The sequence below is a fragment of the Phyllobates terribilis genome, unplaced genomic scaffold, assembly GCF_046119375.1.
Source record: "Phyllobates terribilis strain yellow unplaced genomic scaffold, ASM4611937v1 Scaffold_3__8_contigs__length_932513732, whole genome shotgun sequence".
NCBI classification, from domain to species: domain Eukaryota; kingdom Metazoa; phylum Chordata; class Amphibia; order Anura; family Dendrobatidae; genus Phyllobates; species Phyllobates terribilis.
Window position 1 is genome coordinate 48,473,504 of NW_027362763.1, and position 18,426 is coordinate 48,491,929.

Genomic DNA, 18,426 nt, shown 5'->3' on the forward strand with positions numbered 1-18,426 from the left:
GGTGAACTTCAAACGGGCCTGGACATGTGCTGGTGTGAGCAGGGGGACCTTGCGTGCCCTGCAGGATTTTAAATCATGACGGCGTAGTGTGTTACTAACGGTAATGTTTGAGCCTGTGGTCCCAGCTCTCTTCAGGTCATTGACCAGGTCCTCCGTGTAGTTCTGGGCTGATTCCTGACCTTTCTCAGAATCATACTTACCCCATGAGGCGAGATCTTGCATGGAGCCCCAGACCGAGGAAGACTGACAGTCATCTTGTGCTTCTTCCATTTTCTAATAATTGTGCCAACAGTTGCCTTCTCACCAAGCTGCTAGCCTATTGTCCTGTAGCCCATCTCAGCCTTGTGCATGTCTACAATTTTGTCCCTGGTGTCCTTAGACAGCTCTTTGGTCTTGACCATGGTGGAGAGATTGGAGTGTGATTGATTGAGTGTGTGGACAGGTGTCTTTTATACAGGTAACGAGTTCAAACAGATGCAATTAATACAGGTAATGAGTGCAGAGTAGGAGGCTTCCTAAAGGAAAACTAACAGGTCTGTGAGAACCAGAATTCTTGCTGGTTGGTCGGTGATCAAATACTTATTTCATGCAATAAAATACAATTTAATTATGTAAAAATCATACAATGTGACTTACTGGATTTATTCTTAGATTCTGTCTCTCACAGGTGAAAAGACCTACGATAAAAATTACAGACCTCTCCATTCTTTGTAGGTGGGAAAACTTGCAAAATTGGCAGCGTATCAAATACTTATTTTCCCCACTGTATGTGTGTATATACAGTACAGACCAAAAGTTTGGACACACCTTCTCATTTAAAGATTTTTCTGTATTTTCATGACTATGAAAATTGTACATTCACACTGAAGGCATCAAAACTATGAATTAACACATGTGGAATTATATACTTAACAAAAAAGTGTGAAACAACTGAAAATATGTCTTATATTCTAGGTTCTTCAAAGTAGCCACCTTTTGCTTTGATTACTGCTTTGCACACTCTTGGCATTCTCTTGATGAGCTTCAAGAGGTAGTCACCGGAAATGGTCTTCACTTCACAGGTGCGCCCTGTCAGGTTTAATAAGTGGGATTTCTTGCCTTACAAATGGGGTTGGGACCATCAGTTGTGTTGTGCAGAAGTCAGGTGGATACACAGCTGATAGTCCTACTGAATAGACTGTTAGAATTTGTATTATGGAAAGAAAAAAGCAGCTAAGTAAAGAAAAACGAGTGGCCATCATTACTTTAAGAAATGAAGGTCAGTCAGTCCGAAAACTTTGAAAGTGTCCCCAAGTGCAGTTGCAAAAACCATCAAGCGCTACAAAGAAACTGACTCACATGAGGACCGCCCCAGGAAAGGAAGACCAAGAGTCACCTCTGCTTCTGAGGATAAGTTTATCCGAGTCACCAGCCTCAGAAATCGCAGGTTAACAGCAGCTCAGATTAGAGACCAGGTCAATGCCACACAGAGTTCTAGCAGCAGACACATCTCTACAACAACTGTTAAGAGGAGACTTTGTGCAGCAGGTCTTCATGGTAAAATAGCTGCTAGGAAACCACTGCTAAGGACAGGCAACAAGCAGAAGAGACTTGTTTGGGCTAAAGAACACAAGGAATGGACATTAGACCAGTGGAAATCTGTGCTTTGGTCTGATGAGTCCAAATTTGAGATCTTTGGTTCCAACCACCGTGTCTTTGTGCGACGCAGAAAAGGTGAACGGATGGACTCTACATGCCTGGTTCCCACCGTGAAGCATGGAGGAGGAGGTGTGATGGTGTGGGGGGGCTTTGCTGGTGACACTGTTGGGGATTTATTCAAAATTGAAGGCATACTGAACCAGCATGGCTACCACAGCATCTTGCAGCGGCATGCTATTCCATCCGGTTTGCGTTTAGTTGGACCATCATTTATTTTTCAACAGGAGAATAACCCCAAACACACCTCCAGGCTGTGTAAGGGCTATTTGACCAAGAAGGAGAGTGATGGGGTGCTACGCCAGATGACCTGGCCTCCACAGTCACCAGACCTGAACCCAATCGAGATGGTTTGGGGTGAGCTGGACCGCAGAGTGAAGGCAAAAGGGCCAACAAGTGCTAAGCATCTCTGGGAACTCCTTCAAGATTGTTGGAAGACCATTTCCGGTGACTACCTCTTGAAGCTCATCAAGAGAATGCCAAGAGTGTGCAAAGCAGTCATCAAAGCAAAAGGTGGCTACTTTGAAGAACCTAGAGTATAAGACATATTTTCAGTTGTTTCACACTTTTTTGTTAAGTATATAATTCCACATGTGTTAATTCATAGTTTTGATGCCTTCAGTGTGAATGTACAATTTTCATAGTCATGAAAATACAGAAAAATCTTTAAATGAGAAGGTGTGTCCAAACTTTTGGTCTGTACTGTATATATATATATATATATATATATATATATATATATATATATATATATACATATACATACACACACACAGTATATATTGGAGTCCTGCTCGGCCTGTGCCGTCTGCCTGGAGTGGCGGCTTTCCTCCTTACCTCAGCTGACCCTCGCCTGCCATATAGCAGTTTAAACAGAACCGAGCAAATACAAAAAAAGGAGAAACCATGGTAGGTAAATCTCCGTCCATTTATCACGAGCGTGTATATACACAGAGGGCTACGGAGCTTTTCTTCAAGTCCAAGTACAAGGTGGCCACTTGTCTAAACTTGTCTAGGAAGAAGGCCATTAATTCTGGAGAAATGTTTGGTTTCAGCACCTCCAGAACGCCGGGGCCCATCCTCGGGGGTCAATATTTACTCATTGTTCCCAACCATTCATCTGCTCTCAGTGTGCGGCCACATCTACTGTTCTACACTCCTGGCCAAAAGTTTTGAGACTGACACAAAGTTTGCTGCTTCAATGTTTTTCGACTTATTAGTCGGATGTTTCTCTGGTTACTGAAGTACAATTATAAACATTTCAGAAGTTTTTACACTTTTATTGACAAATACATTCTGTAAAGCCTCAATATTCCCAGTGCTGACCAGGTTGGTATAACCTGGGCATCTACCGTATATACAGTGGCATGTAAAATTTTGGGCACCCCTGGTCAAAATGACTTTATTGTGAACAGTTAAGCAAGTTGAAGATGAAATGATCTCTAAAAGGCCTAAAGTTACAGATGACACATTTCCTTTGTATTTTAGGCAAAAAATATATATATATTTTCATCTTTTACATTTTAAAAATTACAAAAAGGAAAAGTTTGTGCACCCTGAATGGTTAGTACCTAGTAGCGCCCCCTTTTGAAAGTATCACAGCTTGTAAAAGCTTTTTGTAGCCAGACAAGAGTCTTTCAATTCTTGTTGGAGGGATTTTCATCCATTCTTCCTTGGAGAATTCTTCCAGTTCTGTGAGATTCCTGGGGCCTCTTGCATGCGCTGCTATTTTGAGGTCTAGCCACAGATTTTCAATGAAGTTCGGATCAGGGGACTGTGAGGGCCATTGTAAAACCTTCAGCTTGCGCCTTTTGAGGTCGTCTATTGTGGATTTTGAAGTGTGTTTAGGATCATTATCCATTTGTAGAATCCTCTTTTCATTTTCAGCTTTTTTATAGATGGTGTTATGTTTGCATAAAGAATTTGTTGAAATTTCATTGAATCCATTCTTTCCTCTACCCGTGAAATGTTTCCCATGCCATTGGCTGCAACACAACCCCAAAGCATGATTGATCCACCGCCATGCTTAATGGTTGGCGAGATGCTCTTTTCCTGAAATTCTGTGCCCTTTTTTCTCCACACATAACTTTGATCATTGTGGCCAGAGATCTATTTTACATCATCGCTCCACAGGACTTGTTTCCAAAAATGCCTCAGGCTTGTTTAGATGTTCTTTTGCTACTTCTGACGCTGAATTTTATGGTGAGGATGCAGGAGAGGTTTTCTTCTGATGATTCTTCCATGAAGGCCATATTTGTGCAGGTATCTCTGAACAGTAGAACAATGGACCACAACTCCAGAGTCTGCTAAATCTTTCTGAAGGTCTTTTGCAGTGAAGCGGGGGTTCTGATTTGCCTCTCTAGCAATCCTATGAGCAGCTCTCACTGAAATTTTGCTTGGTCTTCCAGACCTTATCTTGACCTCCTTGTTCCTGGTAACAGCCATTTCTTAATTATTTTAAACTGAGGAAAGGGCAACTCGAAAACGCTTTGCTGTCTTCTTATAGCCTTCTCCTGCTTTGTGGCCTCCACCATTTTCAGTGCTCGGCAGCTGCTTAGAAGAACCCATGGCTGCTGGTTTTGGTAGAGGGGGCTGGGTTTTTATAAAGCTGGGAAATTTGCATCACCTGGGCTTTCCTAACGATGATAGTGAACAAGCCATAACCCTAACAGGCTAATTAAGGTCTGAAACCCTGGTCAAAGTTATCTGAGCACAAATCTCCAAGGGTGCCCAAACTTTTGCATCGGCCCATTTCCCTTTTTGCAATTTTTAAAAGGTAAAAGATGATAAAATATATATTTTTGCCTAAAATACAAAGGAAACATGTCATCTTTGACTTTAGCCCTTTTAGAGATCATTTCATCTAAAACTTGCTTAACTGTTCACAATAACAGGAATTTTGACAAGGGGTGCGCAAACTTTTACATGCCACTGTAGTTACATATATACAGCTGGAATAACCTGGGCATCTCCTGTATATAATTATATATGTACAGCTGGTATAACCTGGGCATCTCCTGTATATAATTATATAGGTACAGCTGGTATAGCCTGGGCATCTCCTGTATATAATTATATATGTACAGCTGATATAACCTGGGCATCTCCTGTATATGATTATATATGTACAGCTGGTATAACCTGGGCATCTCCTGTATATAATTATATATGTACAGCTGCTATAACCTGGGCATCTCCTGTATATAATTATATATGTACAGCTGGTATAACCTGGGCATCTCCTGTATATAATTATATATGTACAGCTGGTATAACCTGGGCATCTCCTGTATATAATTATATATGTACAGCTGCTATAACCTGGGCATCTCCTGTATATAATTATATATGTACAGCTGGTATAACCTGGGTATATTCTGTATATAATTATATATGTACAGCTGGTATATGTTATACATCTTGTATATAGCGATATGGATCATGCTGGTATAACCTAGGTATCTTGCTTATTGCTCGCTGCTTACAAATTCCTGCATAACTGGAATAGTACAAACAAATGATGATAACCATTTATGTCCCTGCTTCCAAGTACTGGAATCAGTGACACTTGAGAAACATTAATAAGATTGTGTTTTTCCTTTTTATTTACAAAACAGAAAAAAATCCTCATTGCTATAAATAATGAAGCTGCAGACGAGGGGGGATGCAGCCACATAAAGAGAAGGCGTGATATTCCGCAGAGCCAGGCAGCATTTATACAAGGATTTTTGGAATGTCGTATGGTCCTTTTTGCAATATTTTAATTCTTTTGCATCTTTTTTTCTGGATTTTCACTGTATTGTGCTGTGATTCTTGGTGCCATAAGGCTGCAGGTGAGAATTCCCTAGACCACCTGATCTTCAGTATCGGACACTGTGAAGGACCCACTGCACTCCAGTAAATGCCACTATTCCTGGGAACCTCAGGGGTGGCACACAATAATGGTCAGTCACACACCTGCCAACTCTCTAGGAAGAAAAAAGGAGAGGTTGGCAAATGCTGGGGGTCACCTAAACCTCTGGACACTTCCTACATACAATCATTCCTGTACCTTATGCCAGGATGCTTTGGCATTACGTTTGAGATTACTTTTCACATTTTGCTTCCTTGGAAAGATTCCCTCCTCTGAGGGGATACACCCCCCCTGAAGGATGGCCTCCAGGGGGGTGTACCCTTGGAAGGATGGCCTCTAGGGGGGTGTATCCTTGGAAGGATGGCCTCCAGGGGGGTGTATCCTTGGAAGGATGGCCTCCAGGGGGGTGTATCCTTGGAAGGATGGCCTCCAGGGGGGTGTATCCTTAGAAGGATGGCCTCCAGGGGGGTGTATCCTTGGAAGGATGGCCTCCAGGGGGATGTATCCTTGGAAGGATGGCCTCCAGGGGGGTGTATCCTTGGAAGGATGGCCTCCAGGGGGGTGTATTCTTGGAAGGATGGCCTCCAGGGGGTGTATACTTGGAAGGATGGCCTCCAGGGGGGTGTATCCTTGGAAGGATGGCCTCCAGGGGGGTGTATCCTTGGAAGGATGGCCTCCAGGGGGGTGTATCCTTGGAAGGATGGCCTCCAGGGGGATGTATCCTTGGAAGGATGGCCTCCCTTGCCTTTTCCGGGTGATGTATCTCTGAAAGGATTGTATTCTCTGGGTAGATGTATCCTTTGAAGGATTGCCCCCTCTGGAGAATGTATCCCTGGAAGGATTGGCTCTTCTTGGAGATGTATCCTTGGAAGGATTTCCTCTTCTTTGGGGATGGATGCTTGGGACAGATTGCCCCCTCTGGGGGAATGCATGAGTATCTATGTATTGATTGCCTCCTTTGACAGGATGTATCTTTAGAAGGATTTCTCCCTTAAGGGGATGTTTCCTTGGAAGAATTGCTTCCTCTTGGGGATGTATCATTGGAAGGATTGCTTCTTATTGGGGATGTATACTTGGACGGATTGCCTCCCCTTAGGGGATGTATTCTGGTTTAAGGAGCTTACAATCTAAATATCAACCACATCCATAGAGAAACCTTGGAATTATATCTGCCTCTGGGGGATCTATCCTTTGAAAAATTGTCCCCTGGGGGGGATATATCTTTGGAATTATTTCTGCCTCTGGGGGATGTATCCTTTGAAGAATTGTCCCCTATTGGGGATGTACCCTTGGACGGATTGATTCCTCTGAAGAATGTACCCTTAGACAGATTGCCTCTCGGGGATAAATTTTCAAAATAATTACCTTCTCCTAGACCTAGAGATGGATTGCCTCTTCTGGGGAATGTCTCCTCGAAAGGATTGCTTCCACTTGGGGATATATCCTTGGACAGATTGCTTCCTCTGGGGGATGTATAGTTTGAATTATTTCTGCCTCTGGGGGATAGCTTCTTGGAAGGATTGCTTCCTCTGAGGGGATGTATCCTTGGAAGGATTGCCTCCTCCGGGGGATGTATTCTGGCTTAAGGAGCTTACAATCTAAACAACAACCACATCCATAGAGAAACTTTGGATTTTTTTCTGCCACTGGGGGATTTATCATTTGAAGGATTGCCTTCTCTCTGGGATGTATCATTGGACAGATTGCCTCCTTTGGGGATATATCCTTGGAAGGATTGCCTCCTCTCGGGGATCTATCCTTGGAAGGATTGCCTCCTCCTGGGGAATGTATCCTTGGAAGGTTTGCCTCCTCTCAGGGATGTATCATTGGACAGATTGTCTCCTCTGGGGGATGTATCCTTGGACAGATTGCCTCCTATGGATCGTATCCTTGGAAGGATTGCCTCCTCTCAGGGATGTATCATTGGACAGATTGCCTCCTCTGGGGATGTATCCTTGGAAGGATTGCCTCCTCTCAGGGATGCATCATTGGACAGATTGCCTCCTCTGGGAGATGTATCCTTGGAAGGATTGCCTCCTCTCGGGGATGTATCCTTGGAAGGATTGCCTCCTCTCGGGGAATGTATCCTTGGAAGGATTGCCTCCTCTGGGGATGTATCCTTGGACCGATGGCCTCCTCTCTGGGAATGTATCCTTGGAAGGATTGCCTCCTCTCAGGGATGTATCATTGGACAGATCGTCTCCTCTGGGGGATGTATCCTTGGACAGATTGCCTCCTATGGATCGTAACCTTGGAAGGATTGCCTCCTCTCAGGGATGTATCATTGGACAGATTGCCTCCTCTGGGGATGTATTCTTGGAAGGATTGCCTCCTATCGGGAATGTATCCTTGGAAGGATTGCCTCCTCTCGGGGAATGTATCCTTGGAAGGATTGCCTCCTCTGGGGGATGTATCCTTGGACAGATTGCCTCCTCCTGGGGAATGTATCCTTTGAAGGATTGCCTCTTCTCGGGGATGTATCCTTGGACAGATTACCTCCTCTCGGGGATGTATCCTTGGACAGATTGCCTCCTCTGGGGGAATGTATCCTTGGAAGGTTTGCCTCCTCTGGGGGAATGTATCCTTGGAAGGTTTGCCTCCTCTCAGAGATGTATCATTGGACAGATTGCCTCCTCTGGGGGATGTATCCTTGGAAGGATTGCCTCCTCTGGGGGATGTATCCTTGGACAGATTGCCTCCTCTGGGGAAATGTATCCTTGGAAGGATTGCCTCCTCTCAGGGATGTATCATTGGACAGATTGTCTCCTTTGGGGGATGCATCCTTGAGCAGATTGCCTCCTATGGATCGTATCCTTGGAAGGATTGCCTCCTCTCAGGGATGTATCATTGGACAGATTGCCTCCTCTGGGGATGTATTCTTGGAAGGATTTCCTCCTCTCGGGGATGTATCCTTGGTTGGATTGCCTCCTCTCGGGGAATGTATCCTTGGAAGGATTGCCTCCTCTGGGGGATGTATCCTTGGACAGATTGCCTCCTCCTGGGGAATGTACAGTCATGGCCAAAAGTATTGAGAATGAGACAAATAGTAATTTTTCCAAAGTTTACTGCTTCATTTTTTGTAATGGCAATTTGCATATACTCCTGAATGTCAAAGAGTGATCAGCTTAACAGCAATTACTGTACTTGCAAAGTCAATATTTGCCCAGAAAATGAACTTTAACCCCCAAAACACATTTCAACATCATTGCAGTCCTGCCTTAAAAGGAGCAGCTAACATCGTTTTAGTGATTGATCCATTAACACAGGTGTGGGTGTTGATGAGGACAGGGCTGGCGATCAATCAGTCATGATTAAGTAAGAATGACATCACTGGACACTTTAAAAGGAGGCTGGTTCTTGGTATCATTGTTTCTCTTCAGTTAACCATGGTTATCTCTAAAGAAACACGTGCAGCCATCATTGCACTGCACAAAAATGGCCTAACAGGGAAGAGTATCGCAGCTACAAAGATTGCACCTCAGTCAACAATCTATCGCATCATCAAGAACTTCAAGGAGAGAGCTTCCATTGTTGTCAAAAAAGCTCCAGGGCGCCCAAGAAAGACCAGCAAGCGCCAGGACAGTATCTTAAAACTGTTTCAGCTGCGGGATCGGACTACCAGCAGTGCCAAGCTTGCTCAGGAATGGCAGCAGGCTGGTGTGAGTGCTTCTGCACGCACTGTGAGGCGGAGACTCTTTGAGCAAGGGCTGGTTTCAAGGAGGGCAGCAAAGAAGCCACTTCTCTCCAGAAAAAACATCAGGGACCGACTGATATTCTGCAAAAGGTACAGGGAGTGGACTGCTGAGGACTGGGGCAAAGTCATTTTCTCTGATGAATCCCCTTTTCGATTGTTTGGGACATCTGGAAAACAGCTTATTCGGAGAAGAAGAGGTGAGTGCTACCACCAGTCTTGTCTCATGCCAACTGTAAAGCATCCTGAAACCATTCATGTGTGGGGTTGCTTCTCAGCCAAGGGAATCGGCTCACTCACAGTCTTGCCTAAAAACACAGCCATGAATAAAGAATGGTACCAGAATGTCCTCCAAGAGCAACTTCTCCCAACCGTCCAAGAGCAGTTTGGCGCCCATCAATGCCTTTTCCAGCATGATGGAGCACCTTGCCATAAAGCAAAGGTGATAACTAAATGGCTCATGGAACAAAACATAGAGATTTTGGGTCCATGGCCTGGAAACTCCCCAGATCTTAATCCCATTGAGAACTTGTGGTCAATCATCAAGAGACGGGTGGACAAACAAAAACCAACAAATTCTGGCAAAATGCAAGCATTGATTATGCAAGAATGGACTGCTATCAGTCAGGATTTGGTCCAAAAGTTGATTGAGAGCATGCCAGGGAGAATTACAGAGGTCTTGAAGAAGAAGGAGCAACACTGCAAATATTGACTTGCTGCATTAACTCATTCTAACTGTCAATATAACCTATTGGTGCTCATAATATGATTGCAATTATATTTCTGTATGTGATATAAACATCAGACAAACACTAATAAAAACCAGAGGCCAGCAGATCATGGGAAAATATAATTTTGGTGTCATTCTCAAAACTTTTGGCCATGACTGTATCCTTTGAAGGATTGCCTCTTCTCGGGGATGTATCCTTGGACAGATTGCCTCCTCTGGGGGATGTATCCTTGGAAGGATAGCCTCCTCTCGGGGATGTATCCTTGGAAGGTTTGCCTCCTCTGGGGGATGTATCCTTGGAAGGATTGCCTCCTCTCGGGGAATGTATCCTTGGAAGGATTGCCTCCTCTGGGGATGTATCCTTGGACAGATTGCCTCCTCTGGGGATGTATCCTTGGACAGATTGCCTCCTCTGAGGGATATATTCTGGTTTAAGAAACTTGCAATCTAAACATCAAACACATCCATAGAGAAACCATTCACATTGGTCTCCGACAGTCTCATAAATCATTAACGATTCCACCTCCTTCTCTCCAGCTTACTGACTCACACTCTCACTATGAAGCCTACCTGCCGGACAGTTCCAGATTAAACATTTACACGACTCCCCCCAACTCCAGCGTCAAGGTCACTGGTAAAATCTCTCAGACCGAGATCAGAGACGCCTCTCCCATATACTGCTATCAGGCTGCACAGATTTACATGTCATACAGCGGTATATATTGCAAGAACATAGGGCAATTCTCTAAGAGTTAATAAGACTGGAAAAGCAAGTCTGAAGTTTTTTTTTTACTTAAAATTAATCAAATAAAAAAAGTCATGTTAAAAAACTTCCGGAAGTGATCAGAATTGAAATCACCGAGACGAAAGAAGAGCGATGAGGCTCCTTTCATTAAAGCTTTCTACTCAACTGACCCAGGTGCCAAATTCTATGGGGGTTCAAAATGTTGCCCCATCCTTTGCCCAAAATATCAAATGAGCCCAATGCTTTCTTATTAATTTATTTTTTTTCAGAGCAGCCCCCGAGTGCAGCGAATGCCTGCCCAACGGCCGGCTAGGGTAAGAATTCTGGCTAGGATTACTGGTAGAGAAAGGCTATGTTCACACATGTTGGGTTTTTCAGTGTTTTTTGCTGCAGATTTTTATGCAAATTTTCAGCTGCGTTTTGCAGTACCAGCAAAGTCTATGAGAAACCAGAATTTCCTGTTCACACATCATAGTTTTTTTTGCTGCATATTTTGTACCTTGGTTGTGTTGAAAAATAGAGCAGGTCACTTCTTTCAGCGTTTTTTCACCCGTGGGAAGGAATGGGTGGTGAAGAAAACACACCAAAAAAAAACGCAGGTCAATTTTTTCAGCATTTTTATGGCAAAATAGAATGGGGTTCTTTTCTTTTCACAGAACTTTATGTACATGCATAAAAAGAGAAACAGAAGGACAGTGAAAAAAACGCATCAAAAACCGCAGCAAAACCTGTGTTTTTGACGCAGCTGATTTCCTGCCAGAGATCAGTTTTGCTGCCGATTTCTGATGTAAAAAAAAAACAAAAAACACAACATGTGGGAACATAGCCTTAGTGTTAAGATTTGGGCTAGGATTAGGGGAAGTGTTAGGGCTAGGGTTAGAATTCGGCCTAGAATTAAAATTTGGGCTACGATTAGGGTTAGGGTTATTGTTAGAACTAGAGTTAGGATTCGGCTAGGATTATGGGTAGAGTTAGTGTTAGGGCTAAGGTTAGAATTCGGATAGGAACAGGGTTAGTGTTAGAACCAAGGTTGGGATTCAGGCTAGGATTAAGGGTAGGGTTACTGTCAGAACTAGGGTTAGAATTCTGGTAGGATTATGGGTAGAGTTAGTGTTAGGGCTAGGGTTAGAATTCGGGTAGGATTAGGGTTAGTGTTAGAACCAGGGTTGGGATTCAGGCTAGGATTAAGGGTAGGGTTATTGTCAGAACTAGGGTTAGGATTCGACTAGGATTATGGGTAGAGTTATTGTTAGGGCTAGGGTTAGAATTCGGGTAGGATTAGGGTTAGTGTTAGAACCAGGATTGGGATTCAGGCTAGGATTAGGGGTAGGGTTATTGTCAGAACTAGGGTTATGACTGGGCTAGGATTATGGGTAGAGTTATTGTTAGGGCTTGGATTAGAATTCGGATAGGATTAGGATTTGGGCTACGATTAGGGGTAGGGTTATTGTTAGAACTAGAGTTAGGATTTGGCTAGGATTATGGGTAGAGTTAGTGTTAGGGCTAGGGTTAGAATTCGGGTAGGATTAGGGTTAGAACCAGGATTGGGATTCAGGCTAGGATTAAGGGTAGGGTTATTGTCAGAACTAGGGTTATGATTGGGCTAGGATTATGGGTAGAGTTAGTGTTAGGGCTAGGGTTAGAATTCGGGCTGGGATTAGTGGTAGAGTTAGTGTCAGGGTTAAGATTTCGGCTAGGATTAGGGGAACTGTTAAAGGGATTGTCCGGTCAAAAGTGATGTCTGCAGTCACTCTGTGTGACTGCAGACTTATGAATCCCCCCCACTGTGCGCTGCGGGTATTTGCCAGTTTCAGACTCGGTGATGGAGGGTATGTATAAGGCATACATACACCCGGCCAGTCGGCACCGCCTCACTCCATACACTTGTATGGAGCGAGACAACGAACCGACTAGTGATGCGGACGGCCAGTGGGCGTGTCCAACTAAAAGGCGCGGCCTTACTCAATACAAGTGTATGGTGAGCACGGCCACGCCCACTGGCCGGGGGTATGTATAGCTCATACATACCCTCCGTTACCGGGTCTCATGCCGGCGAATCCCCGCAGCGCACAGTGCCTGCTGGGGAGATTCATGAGTCTGCAGTCACACACAGTCACACAGAGTAATAAAATATTTACCGTACATAATAAATGTAATAAAAATAAAAATTAAAAAAATGTATATATTATTTACAATGTATAACCTTTTTATTTTTAAAATGTTATATTGGATTTCAGAAGAAAATGAAAAAACTACGCCTGGGCATGCTCCTGATGAGGCTGAGTATTGTGTGTGGCCTCCACGTGCCTGTATGACCTCCCTACAACGCCTGGGCATGCTCCTGATGAGGCTGAGTATTGTGTGTGGCCTCCATGTGCCTGTATGACATCCCTACAACGCCTGGGCATGCTCCTGATGAGGCTGAGTATTGTGTGTGGCCTCCACGTGCCTGTATGACCTCCCTACAACGCCTGGGCATGCTCCTGATGAGGCTGAGTATTGTGTGTGGCCTCCACGTGCCTGTATGACCTCCCTACAACGCCTGGGCATGCTCCTGATGAGGCTGAGTATTGTGTGTGGCCTCCACGTGCCTGTATGACCTCCCTACAACGCCTGGGCATGCTCCTGATGAGGCTGAGTATTGTGTGTGGCCTCCACGTGCCTGTATGACCTCCCTACAACGCCTGGGCATGCTCCTGATGAGGCTGAGTATTGTGTGTGGCCTCCACGTGCCTGTATGACCTCCCTACAATGCCTGGGCATGCTCCTGATGAGGCTGAGTATTGTGTGTGGCCTCCTGTATGACCTCCCTACAACGCCTGGGCATGCTCCTGATGAGGCTGAGTATTGTGTGTGGCCTCCACGTGCCTGTATGACCTCCCTACAACGCCTGGGCATGCTCCTGATGAGGCTGAGTATTGTGTGTGGCCTCCACGTGCCTGTATGACCTCCCTACAACGCCTGGGCATGCTCCTGATGAGGCTGAGTATTGTGTGTGGCCTCCACGTGCCTGTATGACCTCCCTACAACGCCTGGGAATGCTCCTAATGAGGCTGAGTATTGTGTGTGGCCTCCATGTGCCTGTATGACCTCCCTACAACGCCTGGGCATGCTCCTGATGAGGCTGAGTATTGTGTGTGGCCTCCACGTGCCTGTATGACCTCCCTACAACGCCTGGGCATGCTCCTGATGAGGCTGAGTATTGTGTGTGGCTTCCACGTGCCTGTATGACCTCCCTACAACGCCTGGGCATGCTCCTGAAGAGGCTGAGCATTGTGTGTGGCCTCCACGTGCCTGTATGACCTCCCTACAACGCCTGGGTATGCTCCTGTTGAGGCTGAGTATTGTGTGCGGCCTCCAATTGCCTGTATGACCTCCCTACAATGCCTGGGCATGCTCCTGATGAGGCTGAGTATTGTGTGTGGCCTCCACGTGCCTGTATGACCTCCCTACAACGCCTGGGCATGCTCCTGATGAGGCTGAGTATTGTGTGTGGCCTCCAAGTGCCTGTATGACCTCCTTACAATGCCTGGGCATGCTCCTGATGAGGCTGAGTATTGTGTGTGGCCTCCACGTGCCTGTATGACCTCCCTACAACGCCTGGGCATGCTCCTGATGAGGCTGAGTATTGTGTGGCCTCCACGTGCCTGTATGACCTCCCTACAACGCCTGGACATACTCCTGATGAGGCTGAGTATTGTGTGTGGCCTCCACGTGCCTGTATGACCTCCCTACAATGCCTGGGCATGCTCCTGATGAGGCTGAGTATTGTGTGGCCTCCACGTGCCTGTATGACCTCCCTACAATGCCTGGGCATACTCCTGATGAGGCTGAGTATTGTGTGTGGCCTCCAAGTGCCTGTATGACCTCCTTACAATGCCTGGGCATGCTCCTGATGAGGCTGAGTATTGTGTGTGGCCTCCAAGTGCCTGTATGACCTCCTTACAATGCCTGGGCATGCTCCTGATGAGGCTGAGTATTGTGTGGCCTCCACGTGCCTGTATGACCTCCCTACAACGCCTGGGCATGCTCCTGATGAGGCTGAGTATTGTGTGTGGCCTCCACGTGCCTGTATGACCTCCTTACAACGCCTGGGCATGCTCCTGATGAGGCTGAGTATTGTGTGTGGCCTCCACATGCCTGTATGACCTCCCTACAACGCCTGGGCATGCTCCTGATGAGGCTGAGTATTGTGTGTGGCCTCCACGTGCCTGTATGACCTCCCTACAACACCTGGGCATGCTCCTGATGAGGCTGAGTATTGTGTGTGGCCTCCATGTGCCTGTATGACCTCCCTACAATGCCTGGGCATGCTCCTGATGAGGCTGAGTATTGTGTGTGGCCTCCACGTGCCTGTATGACCTCCTTACAACGCCTGGGCATGCTCCTGATGAGGCTGAGTATTGTGTGTGGCCTCCACGTGCCTGTATGACCTCCTTACAACGCCTGGGCATGCTCCTGATGAGGCTGAGTATTGTGTGTGGCCTCCACGTGCCTGTATGACCTCCCTACAACGCCTGGGCATGCTCCTGATGAGGCTGAGTATTGTGTGTGGCCTCCACGTGCCTGTATGACCTCCCTACAACGCCTGGGCATGCTCCTGATGAGGCTGAGTATTGTGTGTGGCCTCCACGTGCCTGTATGACCTCCCTACAACGCCTGGACATGCTCCTGATGAGGCTGAGTATTGTGTGTGGCCTCCTCGTGCCTGTATGACCTCCTTACAACGCCTGGGCATGCTCCTGATGAGGCTGAGTATTGTGTGTGGCCTCCACGTGCCTGTATGACCTCCCTACAACGCCTGGGCATGCTCCTGATGAGGCTCAGTATTGTGTGTGGCCTCCACGTGCCTGTATGACCTCCCTACAACGCCTGGGCATGCTCCTGATGAGGCTGAGTATTGTGTGTGGCCTCCACGTGCCTGTATGACCTCCCTACAACGCCTGGACATGCTCCTGATGAGGCTGAGTATTGTGTGTGGCCTCCACGTGCCTGTATGACCTCCCTACAACGCCTGGGCATGCTCCTGATGAGGCTCAGTATTGTGTGTGGCCTCCACGTGCCTGTATGACCTCCCTACAACGCCTGGGCATGCTCCTGATGAGGCTGAGTATTGTGTGTGGCCTCCACGTGCCTGTATGACCTCCCTACAACGCCTGGACATGCTCCTGATGAGGCTGAGTATTGTGTGTGGCCTCCACGTGCCTGTATGACCTCCCTACAACGCCTGGGCATGCTCCTGATGAGGCTGAGTATTGTGTGTGGCCTCCACGTGCCTGTATAACCTCCCTACAACGCCTGGGCATGCTCCTGATGAGGCTGAGTATTGTGTGTGGCCTCCACGTACCTGTATGACCTCCCTACAATACCTGGGCATGCTCCTGATGAGGCTGAGTATTGTGTGTGGCCTCCATGTGCCTGTATGACCTCCCTACAACGCCTGGGCATGCTCCTGATGAGGCTGAGTATTGTGTGTGGCCTCCACCTGCCTGTATGACCTCCCTACAACGCCTGGGCATGCTCCTGATGAGGCTGAGTAATGTGTGTGGCCTCCACGTACCTGTATGACCTCCCTACAACGCCTGGGCATGCTCCTGATGAGGCTGAGTATTGTGTGTGGCCTCCACGTGCCTGTATGACCTCCCTACAACGCCTGGGCATGCTCCTGATGAGGCTCAGTATTGGGTGTGGCCTCCACGTGCCTGTATGACCTCCCTACACCACCTGGGCATGCTCCTGATGAGGCTGAGTATTGTGTGTGGCCTCCACGTGCCTGTATGACCTCCCTACAACGCCTGGGCATGCTCCTGATGAGGCTGAGTATTGTGTGTGGCCTCCATGTGCCTGTATAACCTCCCTACTACGCCTGGGCATGCTCCTGATGAGGCTGAGTATTGTGTGTGGCCTCCACGTGCCTGTATGACCTCCTTACAACGCCTGGGCATGCTCCTGATGAGGATGAGTATTGTGAGTGGCCTCCACGTGCCTGTATGACCTCCCTACAACGCCTGGGTATGCTCCTGATGAGGCTGAGTATTGTGTGTGGCCTCCACGTGCCTGTATGACCTCCCTACAACGCCTGGGCATGCTCCTGATGAGGCTGAGTATTGTGTGTGGCCCCCATGTGCCTGTATGACCTCCCTACAACGCCTGGGCATGCTCCTGATGAGGCTGAGTATTGTGTGTGGCCTCCACGTGCCTGTATGACCTCCCTACACCGCCTGGGCATGCTCCTGATGAGGCTGAGTATTGTGTGTGGCCTCCACGTGCCTGTAAGACCTCCCTACAACGCCTGGGCATGCTCCTGATGAGGCTGAGTATTGTGTGTGGCCTCCACGTGCCTGTATGACCTCCCTACACCGCCTGGGCATGCTCCTGATGAGGCTCAGTATTGTGTGTGGCCTCCACGTGCCTATATGACCTCCCTACAACGCCTGGGCATGCTCCTGATGAGGCTGAGTATTGTGTGTGGCCTCCACGTGCCTGTATGACCTCCCTACAACGCCTGGGCATGCTCCTGATGAGGCTGAGTATTGTGTGTGGCCTCCACGTGTCTGTATGACCCCCCTACAACGCCTGGGCATGCTCCTGATGAGGCTGAGTATTGTGTGTGGCCTCCAGGTGCCTGTATGACCTCCCTACAACACCTGGGCATGCTCCTGATGAGGATGAGTATTGTGTGTGGCCTCCATGTGCCTGTATGACCACCCTACAACGCCTGGGCATGCTCCTGATGAGTCTCAGTATTGTGTGTGGCCTCCACGTGCCTGTATGACCTCCCTACAACGCCTGGGCATGCTCCTGATGAGGCTGAGTATTGTGTGTGGCCTCCACGTGCCTGTATGACCTCCCTACACCGCCTGGGCATGCTCCTGATGAGGCTCAGTATTGTGTGTGGCCTCCACGTGCCTGTATGACCCCCCTACAATGCCTGGGCATGCTCCTGATGAGGCTGAGTATTGTGTGTGGCCTCCACGTGCCTGTATGACCTCCCTACAACGCCTGGGCATGCTCCTGATGAGGCTGAGTATTGTGTGTGGCCTCCATGTGCCTGTATGACCACCCTACAACGCCTGGGCATGCTCCTGATGAGGTTGCGGATGGTCTCCTGTGGGATCTCCTCCCAGACCTGGACTAAAGCATCCGCCAACTCCTGGACAGTCTGTGGTGCAACGTGACGTTGGTGGATGGAGCGAGACATGATGTTGCAGATGTGCTCAATTGGATTCAGGTCTGGGGAACGGGCGGGCCAGTCCATAGCTTCAATGCCTTCATCTTGCAGGAACTGCTGACACTCTCCAGCCACATGAGGTCTGGCATTGTCCTGCATTAGGAGGAACCCAGGGCCAACCGCACCAGCATATGGTCTCACAAGGGGTCTGAGGATCTCATCTCGGTACCTAATGGCAGTCAGGCTACCTCTGGCGAGCACATGGAGGGCTGTGCGGCCCTCCAAAGAAATGCCACCCCACACCATTACTGACCCACTGCCAAACTGCTCATGCACATTTGTGGCCGGCTGGAGGTCATTTTTCAGGGCTCTGGCAGTGCTCTTTCTGTTCCTCCTTGCACAAAGGCGGAGGTAGCGGTCCTGCTGCTGGGTTGTTGCCCTCCTACGGCCCCCTCCACATCTCCTGGTGTACTGGCCTGTCTCCTGGTAGTGCCTCCAGCCTCTGGACACTACACTGACAGACACAGCAAACCTTCTTGCC

At 47.7% G+C, this 18,426-nt stretch overlaps 1 protein-coding gene across 2 annotated transcripts in view; it reads right to left on the bottom strand.

Annotated features, from left to right (window-relative positions):
• NCOA1 (nuclear receptor coactivator 1) overlaps window positions 1–18,426 on the bottom strand; it is a 503,045-nt gene that overhangs the window by 301,653 nt on the left and 182,966 nt on the right. The window lies entirely within an intron of this gene.